We start from the raw sequence: 13,583 nt of genomic DNA, 5'->3' as shown, positions 1-13,583 counted from the left end.
ACGATGTATCAAGTGGTACTTATTTTCATTGGTTCCAGAGTTATAGCCAAATAAAGGTTTAATTAATGAAATATTTGGATCTTAGAGGAAGGCACATAGGTTCGAATCAGACATCATCTCCTTTTTTTTAACTTTTTTTTTAATGTATTGATTTATTAATAATTATTAACGTCTCATTGTAAAAAAAAAATTACGATGAATAATTCAATTACAAAAAAAAATCAGAAGTTATTAATGAAATAAAATTTTATGTACTTTTAAAAATGTAATTTAACTATATATGTAATTTAAGAGGTGTAGAAGGAAGTCATGTAGTGTCATCAGATTTTTTAAGTACGCTATCATTAGATTGCTTTCCTACGTTCCTTTTTGTTTTGTGCCAATCTTCAACCTCAACAGCATATTTACTACATCTGCAGTTTTCTATGTTGCTCTTCCTCTACAGTTTTTACCTTCTAATTTTCCCTCCTACAACCAAATTACTAAATCTGGATGTCTTAATACCTCTTCTTTTTTTGTGGTGCTACAACCCTTGACGTGCTTCGTCCTCCAAGTTCTTTATCACATGCCAGCACTCTCCATCCCCTTAAACCCATTAACACAAGATCCTTTATGACATCATCCATTCACCTTTTCCTTGGCCAACCCTGCTTTCCTTCTTCTATCCAGCTGTTCTTTCCATTTTAAACACTCATCCAGATATTTCTGATGATATTACGCACGAGGGACATTTCGGAGAAAATGTCCCGACGTGACTGTCTTCTTTTTGTTTAGCCTGTGGAAGGTATTACTTCAGAGGATGATATTTATGAATGTATATGAAATACAGTCTTGTACAGCCTTAGGTTGACCATCCCTGAGATGAGTGGTTAATTGAAACCCAACGACCAAAGAAAACCAGTATCCACGATCTAGTATTCAAATCCGTATAAAAGTAACTGTCCTTACTAAGACTTGAACGCTGGAACTCTTGACTTCCAAATCAGCAGATTTGTGAAGACACTTTCACCACTAAACCAACCCGGTAGGTTTCCATGGCAAGTCACTTGGCAGGTTCTTTCTCTTCGGTATCTCTCACCTCATTATACAGTAATGAATTTCAGAGATACAAATTACTGATGGGAATACTATGGTTAAACGTTGGTGATTCAGTAGGTGAATTAAATGATCACTTTTATTCAATGAGTTGTCACACACACTTAAAAGCTCTCGTGACACCTCCTGGACCTGACAACATTTGTCTCAGTATGCTCTCGCAACTTCCAAATTCAGTGCTACAACACCTATTGTGTATTTATAATGGCCTATTCTCCTCACAAGTTTTCCTTTCGGTCTGGTCAGAAGCCATTGTCATACCAATACGCTTAACGCATTGTCATACCAATACGCTATTATATGCTTTGTCTTTACGAGATACCTGATAAAGACAAAGCAAACCCCTCAAGCTACCGCCCTATCTCTTTGACAAGGGTTTTATGTAAAGTGATGTAGAGAATGGTGAACTGCAAACTCACATGGTACTTATACATGGCCTTCTATGTCTAGAATAGTGCGGTTTCCACCAAGTACTTTCTTCCATTGACCATTCAGTGTCACTGTAAGCAGCTATTCAAAACGCTTTCCTATTCCGCCAGCGCCTCGTCACTATATTCTTTGATATCATGGAGGAGTATGACATGATCTGTACATGAGGTATTCTTAATACTCTTAAAGAATGGGGAGTCAAGGGCTGTATGCTTGCATTTATCAGGGGTTTCTTAAATAAGTGAACTTTCCGTGTTTGTGTTGGTGATTCCTTATTGGGTAGCATCACCATGGAGAATGGAGTACCTCAAGGAAGTATATTAAGTGACAAATTGTTTGCTATACCCATCAACAGTATTACTGAATGTATGCAACCTCCTGTTTCATGTTCGTAATTTGTATCAACAAAATCATCAGATTTTGCTATATATATTGCATCCCGTTACACTGCCACAGAACTAAGAGGACTACTATAGAACACAATTTCTTGCCTTGAAGCTTGGTCCAAGGTTACCAACTTCACATTTTCTCCTGAGAAAACAAAATTTGTAGTCTTTTCTTGCTTGCAGGACCCTTTTATACCACAAATCTTTCTGAATGTAGAGCAGATTGCTATCTCTCGTGATATTAAGTTTTTCATGATATTTAGTTTTTGAAAGTCTTACAGTACATCAAAAACACGTGGATCAATCACATCAAACAATAAAAGCAAAATGTTGCAAACTGCTAGATATGCTGCAAGTTCTTTGTAATACTAATTGGGGAGCCGACAGGTCATGTATGTTGCGATTTTATTATTCCTTAGTTGTTCCCGCTTAGATTATAGTTATATCACCTACTCTCCAGCGCGTAATACCATGCTGAAGATGTTAGATGCCGTATATCATGCTTTTCTCCGTCTTGCTACAGGTGCTTTTAAATCAAGCCCTGTCACTAGCAAACTTCTTGAGTGTGGTGAACCATCAGTTTGGTATAGACGTGACCAGTTTCTAGCATCTTTCTTACATTGCCTGTCTTAAAGGGCAACTGGATTACCTGGCTTTTACCGCAGTTCTTGTGAATCATAATTTACAAAGATATGAAGACCATCCATGTTATACTGCACCTATGGGTGTACGTACCCGGTGGTTACTACAGCTTTTAAATGTAGACATACCTCCTATTTTTCCGACGTATCTCTGTTCATATCCTCCTTGGAGAATCAATCTTATAAATTTTATTTTTGATCTCACCATATATAAGAAACAATCAACACCACCCATCGTCTTTCAGCAAAGTTTTCACCATATTCTCTCCAAGATAAACCCAGACACAATAGTATACACAGATGGATCGAAACAGAATGATACTGTTGGATGCGCATTTATCCTTAATAGAAGAATCTACGTGTTGGTCTGCTCAGTACTACTGATATATTTGCTGCTGAACTGTACTCTATCAATATGAGATTGAATATCGTTAATCCAAAATATTCTTATTTGTGGTGACTCGTGTAAAGAAGCTTGGAGTCGCCACATGACTCCAAGCTTTAGACGATTTTTACTCTTGACATCCTTTGATCACTGAAATCTCTAACACAATCACTGAGTTGAAACATTGCAACACACAAGTGAGTTTCTGTTGGATTCCTAGACACGTGGGAATTTTAGTTAATGAATGTGCAGATTCCGCTGCTAAAGACACATGCAATCAACCTCCTTTCACCACTCTTGTTGCTGCTTCTGACTTTATTAATTGTATAAAATAGTCTCTTCGAGCAAAGTGGCAAGGGGACTGGGCGGCTACCGTTGATAAACTCCAGCACATTAAGGATTCTGTGTTGCTATGGGACTCGTCATGCAGAAAAGCTCATCATGAGGAAGTGGTCCTCTGCTGAATGCAGATAGGACATATGAGAGCTATTCATGGTTATCTAATGTCAGCAGTAACTGCACCAATATGCATACGATGCGACTGCTGCTTAACTGTGCGTCACATCCTTGTCGATTGCATCCATTATGCGGCCTTTTGTCATAAATTTAAATTGCCCAGGAACATTTGTTGAATCCTGGGCAATGATAAAGAAGTTTTGGACTGGGTATTAGGTAGATTTCATAAGAAAGCTACCTATTGGTAGCTTATAATGGGTTCCATGATTCAACTTCTGGAAAATTTCCATATATCTTCGTATTTCACATCCTTCAGACCCCAAAACCACTGTCAGTTCAAAAGTTTATACATTACATATATATATTTCACTTTCTTGAGGACATGATAACTGCCGTAATTTTGTGCCAATCACTTTCAAATTGATACATAATATATAACGACCCAAAATCTCGGTTGATTTTTTTAATGAGCAAAATCAGATCATGGGAATGGAAATGAAATGGCTTTTTCAAAAAAACATCATTATAATTTTCTTATTAAGAAAAATATCGAATTCGTTTAATAAAGTTCCTACTATTCTTTGGGTAAGGACCTAAAATTTATCTAAGTAAAGTTTTTTGATATCACCAACCATTGGCCCAGGGGGTGGGAAAAATGCTGTTTTGAAGACAAAAAAAATCATACCTCCCTTAATAGACAAGTATCAAATTGGTTTAAAGTGGTCGTTAGTCCTCTAAACATTACCTAAAATTTTTATCTGAAACAAGTTTTGATATGATCATCCCTTACAGCAAGGGATGACCAAAATTTTGCTGGAATTGTAAGAAGATGGGGCTTGTCGTATGCTAAACATGTGAAACATTTTTCACATGCAACCATTGTCATATTGAGTAAATTTGTAGTTTTTCTTAACTTTAAGGTGGAAACTTTTTTATCTCCTATTTAGCACTGGTAAAATCTACCTCCATCTTCCGGTGTGCCAAAAGGGATTTTTTTTTATTTCTTAGAATTATTAGTATGTTAGATACCTTTTAATTTTGTTTTATCCGAGAAGGAACCTTTTACATTCCTCTCTGAGTTTGTTAAATTTATTTTATTTTTATTTTATATATATATATATATAGTTGTTCTTTATTAAACATTATTTATTTTAAGTTTTTTACCTGTGATAGTAGTTGTATATTTTTGTGTTTAAAATTTTTATTTTAATTTTGTTTTTTAATTCCTAGCTTAAGTTTTTTTTTGTTTTTGTTAGATTTTATATTTTGTTTTTGTTTTTTGGGCGATGATAACATAAATGTTTTTCGCACCAAAAAAAAAAATCTGACAGCACAAATATTTTTACAGTACACTAAACTACTTTCTTCAGAATATAAGTCTTGAAATTTTCCCTGACTATTATGAAACAAACACACTTTAGTGTCAGTATGGAAAAGATTTCAGTCTCTTTCTGCGTAGATCCCTAACGTTCAGTTTGTTTCTTTGATGAGTTCAAATCCTGAACAAGGTTATTTAATTCACCTTAAACTAACAGATGAGATTCATTGAAAGATAATTCTGCTGAAAAATAGGATTATCTTGCTCCTCATGTTGAACTTCAGTGGTTACCTCATATTCTGATACATCTTCTACAGTTAGGTGTGTTAAAGAATGTGGTACAGTTAAGCCTTCATTATGAGACACTGGCCTTACATCAGACGGTAAATTTGTGTAATCCATTGTGTGTTTGGATTTATTATTTATTTCTTTTATCTGTGAAATAAAAAAATAATAGTCCAACAAATGGATTTGTGGTTCACCCACACCATCAGTATGGCAAAATTCCTGTGCTGATCAGTATGTCAAAACTCTAGCCTAGTCAGTCAGATGTTTCATATAGGTTGAACAGCAGATGTGAGAGGCCCAGTTCTTATCTCGATCCCCAACTTTATGCTAAAATATAGTTCATAACATTTTTTAACTAGCGGAGTTAAACTTTGTTGTTCTTTAAACATCAAATCCCCACACATATAATAGAAGTTATCTGGATTATTTACATGCTTCCTTGGAATATTTATTCACTAACACAACAAACTGGAAACAATAACTGTAAATCACAAAGCAGAATGAAGCCACAATACGTGGATACACAGCGAACATTTAAACAATATTGATGTGTTAATTGTGTGACTCAGAAGACTGCTCTGGGCTGAAATGTCAGAAACTACGATAAGTGAATCACCATGCATATTTTATGAAGCTATTGCCTTTAAAGTGTTATGCTTGTACCTCACTATGTTAGAGATCTTTTAAAATACTGTTTTATGTATATAAGTTATCACTAAAAAAAATGTTGAATTCTGTAAGTCAAAAATCAGAATCATTGATTTCTTAGTTCAAAAATGTTATAAAAATTGTGGTTGTGAAAGGTTTTTGGTTACATTTGTGAATTCACCATAAAGTTACATTAGGAACAGAATAAAACTTTCACATGCCAAAAACAGTTTATTGGTGTTGTTATCAAATAACGCAATTTAGAGATTTCTTATTTCTTCATATATCCTACAGATCAGCATACAATTCTAGACTATTTTAATAGGCTTGGCTTCTGATTAAATAATTCTTTCCCTGTGATGCTTGTAATAACACATTCTTGGTCCTGTAATCTTATTCTTCCTGTCCCAGTCTATAAATGGAATGCATAAATTGGATAACAAATGAATAAGAATATAGATCAAAGAGTACGTAATTACAAGCAGCACAATGAGAGAGTTATTTTGTTTAGGATAAATTGTGAGATTTTATCTTAATTACTTTATCATCCCTGACCAGAAATCATTCATCTTTCTGACTTACATCATTAATTCTTTAACTATATATATCTCTAACCATTCTATTTCTAATTTTAAATTATTCAGCCTTCCATTCTTATAAGTTGTGGACATTCCATGTTCTGATTTAAAGTATAGCTTTGTTTTTTAACTTCCTGATGACCTCCTCCTCTTGATCACTTCCCAGCTGTTGATCCAATTATGGGACTGTTTATTTCTGGAATGTTTTATCTCAAGTGGATGATATTACATTGATTTAAAAAAAAAAAAATAGAATGACAAAGACATTTCCTTAGAAGATAAGAGCTTATGTTTTTCATTGATTTCAGTTACCCGATTTAAGTATCAGTATTCATCAACCTAACTTCCAATGGAAGTTACATACATTCATAAAAGTTTTTGAAGATCATTCCATAATGTTACTGAATCATATTTTTTGGATTACTCACATATTCAGAGAAATCAGGTTTTCACCGATCCATTCATGAATTACTGCCACAAAGACATAGCAAAATGCTAGAAATAAAAATATTCATTAATTTGTGTACTATTGATTTATATATATGAAATAGGTGAGCCAGATATAATTGAAGGGCTGGAAATTTATATGACACAAAGTGGCAATAGAGTACAATCAAAAGCAAATGAACTGAAAAAGAAATGTATTTTGTTGTCGACACATAATTAAGTTATATAAGGATTATAAGGGTAAATAAAATTGTACATGTGGATAATGAATCATAATTTCAGATTAAAAGCAAAGAGAGGTAAACAAAATATATAACTGGTATATGTATATGTACTGATCATAATTTTAAATTCTACAAATAAGCAATATTCTGACAATCCCTTTCAATTTAAATTGAAAGAAAGATTTAAATTCATACAAAGATTTATCAAAAACATCCACTATATTATCATTACTTTCTCTATATTTTAACTCGATTAATCTTTTAAAGGTAAGATCTTTAATAAAATTAAATTCAATATTTAAATGCTTGGTGATTTTACTGTTCACAAGACTTTCTCACATATTTAAGGCACTTTGTCTATGAAGATTAAAGGAACTTTAGATTCACACTTTAAATCCAATAAAATTCTTTGAAAGTAGACAACATCTATTGCTGCTATTGCAGAGGCTATGTATTCTGATTTTACTATTGACTGTGAGGCACATGACTGTTTGCGTGAATAAGATAGGATTACCATAATGATATATGACACATCTACTAGTGTTTTTTCTATCCATGATGTTGCCTGTCTAGTCAGCATTTGAATATGTGATAAGTTTGGTATCTTGTCCTGGATGAATTGTCAAACCCAGATTTTTGGTGTCATTCAAGTAGTGCAGAACTCTTTTAGCTGCTTTCCATAACTGTCTAATTGGCGTATCCAAACATCTACTCAAAACTGATTGTTCAGCGTGTTTCTACTGAACATATGGTTCGCATCCTGCTGGTTAGTTAGTACTAATTTCTGCTGCGGGATGTGCTGGCATCAGTTCTAATGTATAAGACACTACAAAATGTAAACTCTCTCTATATAATTGCTTGTTAAAAATTTAATGTTTCAATTAATGCTGAAATATCTTATGTTATGTTTTAATACATGAATCTAATATCTTATGTTATGTTTTAATATGTGAATCTAAGGTAATATAAAAATTCTTTAAATATTATGTTTTGACTTCTTCTTTATAATCGTATCTTCATAAAAATAAAGAGAATTCATGTCGACATAAAATTCACGATTGTATAATTCTGCGTAAGTTAACATTAAGCTATTAATGGTTTTCAATGAACAATAATAATAAGATTTTTGAGCAATTCCGCACATTATTTATTATCCACCCGACGGATGAATCACTCTTGGATTTACAGTCCACTAAATGAATATTTTTAGGTTTTAGAACCACCACTGATGTAGCAGTTGTTACATATGATCTGCTTACAGTTGATAATATATGTATACATAACAACCCAAGTACAGAATTACAAAGTAAATGAAATGACACTTACCTTTTTTTCCAAACAACACTTTCATGGGATCCCACATCATCAGTCTTATATAAATTATATAAAATTCCATATCAAACATAACAAATTTTTTTTTAGAATAAAAATTAAAAGATTAAAATTATTAACATATATACAAAATATGAAGTCAATTAAGTAAAATAACTACCTATGTATAAATATGATGTCAAAAAATAAAAATTAAAATTAAATTTAAAAATAAAATAATTAGAAAATTTATACCATGTAACCTGGCCAGTGGATTTGAAATTATTTATTTACATTCTGATTATATCTATTTTTATCTAAAAATTTGCTGTCATCTGTTGCCGCTTTTATAAGAGTGTCATATTCTGTCTGAAAGTTGATCAAGTTGGAATCTATATATATATATATATATATATATATATATATAAAATCTCTCCAAAATGTCCAAATTGTTACTATTATTATTTAAATTAAATTTCTTGATTTCCACTATTTCCAAATTTGTCTGAATATCAGATACACAATTTTTGTTATTAGTAAGGTGGTTAGCAACATTAGATAAACCCAATTTACTAGTTTTATAATTTCTAATGTATTCTAAAAATCTAGTTTTAAAACACTCATTAGTTTTACATATATATTGTCACAATCATTGCATTTTATCTTATAAATTCCACATGAATTATATATGTCAGTGTGATTGTTGTTTTTTAAATATTTTATTATATGATTGTTTGTCTTGTGTGCCGGTTTAAATTTACTTTTATCATTAATATTAGTTGTATTTTCAACTACATTATCAATGTATAAATATTTAAATATACTTTATCAATTTTTTCTGTATTATTTACAGGTTGTGGTATTAATTTTTGAGATTTGTTTTTTGTATATATTATCAATTAAAGAAACATTATAACCATTATGTTTAGTAATTTGTTTTATATCTATTTATTTGTTTAATTTACTTTTATTTTTATTATATTGTGTGTAATTAATTAACCATGTGTGTGATGAACTAATTTTGTGTGACCACGGATGATTTGAATTTCTGTGTATTATGGTTTTATTGGTTGTGGGTTTCCTATATACTGACATAAATTGATTATTTTTGTTAATTTTGATACTAACATCTAGAAAATACTAACTTAGATACTAACATCTATTTATGTCAATTTCAAAAGTAAATTTCTAACTATTATAATATGAATTAATTTTATTCAAAATTATTAAATGTTCATTGTGTATAAGGATTATGAACTACAAAAACATCAACATACCTAGCCCATAATAGGATATCATATGTATAAATAATGCCATAAATAATATTATCTTCAAAATCCTGTAAATAAATCTCAAACATGATAGCTGATAATGGAAAACCCATTGGTAAAGGATTTTCCTGAATATAATATTTATCATTTAAGTTTAAAGCAATTTTGTTGGCAAATAGTTCTAGCAATAGTAATATTATCAATAAACAACAGGTCTTCATTATTGTATATTAATCGGTTTTTTTATTATTTGAACTGTTTTATCTACGGGTATGCTAGGATACATATTACTAATATTGTAACTTACAATCTTAATTTTTTCTCCAATTTTTAAATTTTATATAAATTAAAAGATTTAATGATTTAATTAATTATATTTTATACACAACTGATGATCTGATGATGCAGGATTCTGCGAAAGTGCTATTGGAATAAAGAAAAAAAAAGGTGTCACATCATTTACTTCGCAATTCTGTACTTGGGTTGTTCAAGTTGGTTTTTGATTATAAAAAAAAAAAAATACAATATATTGGTACAGAGGATTACGGGTCTTATTAATATATGCATATATATGTATCTGATTGTTGATTACACTTTAAATACCAGTTGAAAGTACTGGGTTATGTAGACAGAAGCAAGGATGTCTTTCAGAAACAATTTGAAACAACCTCCTTCAAATGGCTTTGGGCAATAGTTGTGTATTTGAAAATTGGGTTTCATGGGTTCGTTAGATGTTTTGCAATTTTCTATATCAAACTTGCTTATTATGTATTGTATTAACTCTTCTTCAGATATGGTAATATATTCCTTTTCTAATGTAACTTTTGCCCCAAGAAAATTTTTTATGGTCCCAAAATCTTTGGCTTGGAATTTATTTTTTAAGAATTTGATTAATTTATTGCACTTGTGTTGATCATCAGTAATTATAATTTAGTCGACCCATATAAGTAAAAATTCATTTCAACAATGAATTCAAAATTCATTTTACAATCTAACTTGTTTGTGTTTTGCCATGGCTTTATTGAATCTTTTGTTCCATTTTCTGGGTGTGGAACATAGTCTATACAAACTTTTCTTTAACTTTAAGATATTGCTTTGGTAATTGACTCCTTTGGGCAATTTGATGTATACTTTCATATCTAGTTTTTAATTTTAAAAGACTGTTGGAATATTCACTTGTTTAAATCCCAACCTTTTTGTAGTGCAATGGACAATAGTATTGTTGTTGTTGGAAGTTGTATGACAGGAGTATATAAATACTCCTTGGGGACACTTCTCTTGAAATCCTTTAGCTTCTAAGCGAACCTTTTTAGTATCATCAAATTTAACTTTAAAAATTCATTGTGTATCTATTGGCTTGGTTCCTTTTGCTAAATTTGCTGGCTTCCACGTTTTGTGCTTTTCAAGTGCATCAATTTCTGTTTGTTTGGTTTCTTTCCAATCATCACTAGAATTTACTGTTTCCTGATAAGTATATGGCACTTTTGCAAAAAGACAATACACTAAATCAAGATTATTTTTGCTTTCTTCCTCTTCTTCATTATATAAAGACAATGAAGAAGAGGAAGAAATCAGTCTTTTTTAAATCTTGCTGGAACATCTCTAATTCTTTTGCTTTTATGAAATGATTCTTGTGCAACGTGTTTACTTGTTATTATTTTATTTTCCTTATTATCAGAGGATTACAGTTACATTCTGACTTTTTTCAGCTTCTGCATTCACTTTCTTTTGTCATTTGTTGCTGGAATCTTGAAAATTGCTCAGATTTATAAATATAAAACTTCATTGAATGTGATGTCTCTTGAGAGAATGACTTTATTGGTTTTTGGAATTCACAATCTGTATCCATTACTGGCATTGCCTACCATAATGGACTCAGTTGCTCTGGTACATTTGTATTGGTACTTTTCCATTTAATGCATTTGTTGGATTTGTTGGTTAAGCTGGTATGTAACATATCTTATTGCCTCTCTCCACAGATACTTTGGTAAGGTTGTTTCTGCAAAAGGTTTGTTTTTACTCATGAGAGTTCTATCACTCATGCCATTTTGTTGGGATGTATATAGTAGACTGTATTCCACTCTGATTCCATTTTGTTTTCAGAAATTTATAAAAACATGTGATAATCTTTCTCCATCACAATCTGACCTGCTTCTTGAACAGTAGTGACCAAAACATCGTGTTGCAGACGATATTTAGAGCACTGTGGTTGGTTTGTCAGATGTGTCACATTACACTACGTTGCTGGTATAAAGACTGTATCAGAAGTAGGTGTAGCACAAGCCTCTTGATCCTTTGAGAGGGGTGCCGTGTCTGAGTACCAACATCACAGAGACATCTGCTGAGAGGTTTCTATTACACAGGAACTAATGAAAAGTTGTCTTTGATGAACCACCATGATTATCAGGTTCACAAGAAATCGAATTACTCAAAGCAGGTCACGAGCATCGCTACGGATGTTCTGTCCTCCTCTTTTATATATCATGGACATAACATCGACTTAAGTCATTGAAAGACTAAAAGTCAGATGGTAAGATCAGAAAGTAAGATTTTGCACCCTCTAAAAACTAGGTTCTTATCAGGCGTAATTCTGTTAGTTCACTAGTACCGAAAGGCCTTCAGTTGATAGATTGAAGTGGAATCGCGCCAGGAGAAAGAGTAAAATAGCTTGCTAATCTTCCGAGGAATAACCTAGTAAAAACATTTAAAACCCGATCTACAAGGACCGGGTGGAAACCCCCAAATCTGTCCATCTTTAAAATAATAATAAATATATAACCGCTTTTAAATAATTAAATACCCGCCTGATAAGAAAGATCAAGCAGTAAGAGATCGATGTGCAGGCTCTGCAATTAGTAGGAGGATAAGTATTCCCGATACTCTTGTGATCCTACCCAATGTATTTATCAGTGACTGATTGTACGATCGTGCAATGAGCCTTTGCATATTTTTCTATAAATTTAGTGCCGCATCTTTTATTTCTAATACTTTAACTACACATTCTTTTTTCGAAGGAAGAACTATTCGAAATTTCCAGCTTTTGAAATTTTCTGCCGAGAGCACGGGAAACGGCATAGATGAGGTGGCCATTTTGATTTTGCACACTATGTATTTTGCATCGCTATAGATATTTAAAAAATAGCTAACACTATCACTATCTGTTTTTCTTAAAACTGCTTATAATCCTGGTACGCATGTTTTGTGCAAAATAACACGTTCATATTATTTTTATAATAGATTGGGGGTCTGGGAAATAAAAAACCTGAAATATAATTAAGTTATGAGGATTATAAAGATGAATAAAATTGTACACGTGAATACTGATCATAATTAATTTAAGGCAAAGAGAAGAAAGGGAAACTAAAAGTATAGTAGGTACGCGCTACGACCTGATCATCATTTTTAATTTTACAAATATGCAATATTCTGACAGTTGTGAAAAGTATTTCTCATATTAATAAATTGTTATTCGATTCGTTGATTTAGCATACTCTTACAAAATTCATTGTAATAGTAATGTTTACTTTGTTACAATCGATTAGTACATATGAAACATCGATGAGCCTAGAAATTCTTAAAAGGGCGAAAATTTATACGACTCAAATAGGAGTTTGACTACGAAACATAAATGTTTTATTCGTTAATATTGGTCAAAAAAATTAACTTAAAGATACTAGCAGCTGATATATATTTTTTCAAAAGAATGCTAAAAAATGTTTTCCAACAGTGACGATGTTTTGAAAAAGGTGCGTGACATCCCACACCACCTAGCATAATAAATTTGAAACTTTCACATTTGCATTGAATTGTGGGTATTAGTGGTGAACATTTTATTGCGAGTTTGGTAAGTTATGTCTTAATCTTATTATTTCCTAAGGTTTTTTCGTATAACAAGTTTAGAGTTAAGAGCAAGTAAATTTCTATCAAATTATTATTTCTTCGACCAAATTTCATACACTAAACGATCATAGTGTTCGAGTTCGATATTTAAAAAAATAGTACATTTTAGTTGCAAGCATTCAGGAAAACATGTTTGTGAAGGGAACTGAATTTAGCTTCTACATTTTTTCTACAAGTTAATCGGCTGTTAAATTACTGTACGGCCT

At 31.7% G+C, this 13,583-nt stretch overlaps 1 protein-coding gene across 1 annotated transcript in view; it reads left to right on the top strand.

Annotated features, from left to right (window-relative positions):
- The first annotated feature begins 13,285 nt into the window (after positions 1-13,285).
- LOC142325070 (uncharacterized) overlaps positions 13,286-13,583 on the top strand; it is a 107,518-nt gene continuing 107,220 nt past the window's right edge. Inside the window, exon 1 of the mRNA XM_075366391.1 lies at positions 13,286-13,321. The gene's annotated coding sequence lies outside the window, so the exon portion shown is untranslated. The remainder of the gene's footprint in view (positions 13,322-13,583) is intronic.

The sequence above is a fragment of the Lycorma delicatula genome, chromosome 5 (genome assembly GCF_047948215.1).
Source record: "Lycorma delicatula isolate Av1 chromosome 5, ASM4794821v1, whole genome shotgun sequence".
In the NCBI taxonomy this organism is placed as follows: domain Eukaryota; kingdom Metazoa; phylum Arthropoda; class Insecta; order Hemiptera; family Fulgoridae; genus Lycorma; species Lycorma delicatula.
The sequence above is the reverse complement of the archived record's forward strand: the minus strand, read 5'-3'. Positions and strand labels throughout refer to the sequence as shown.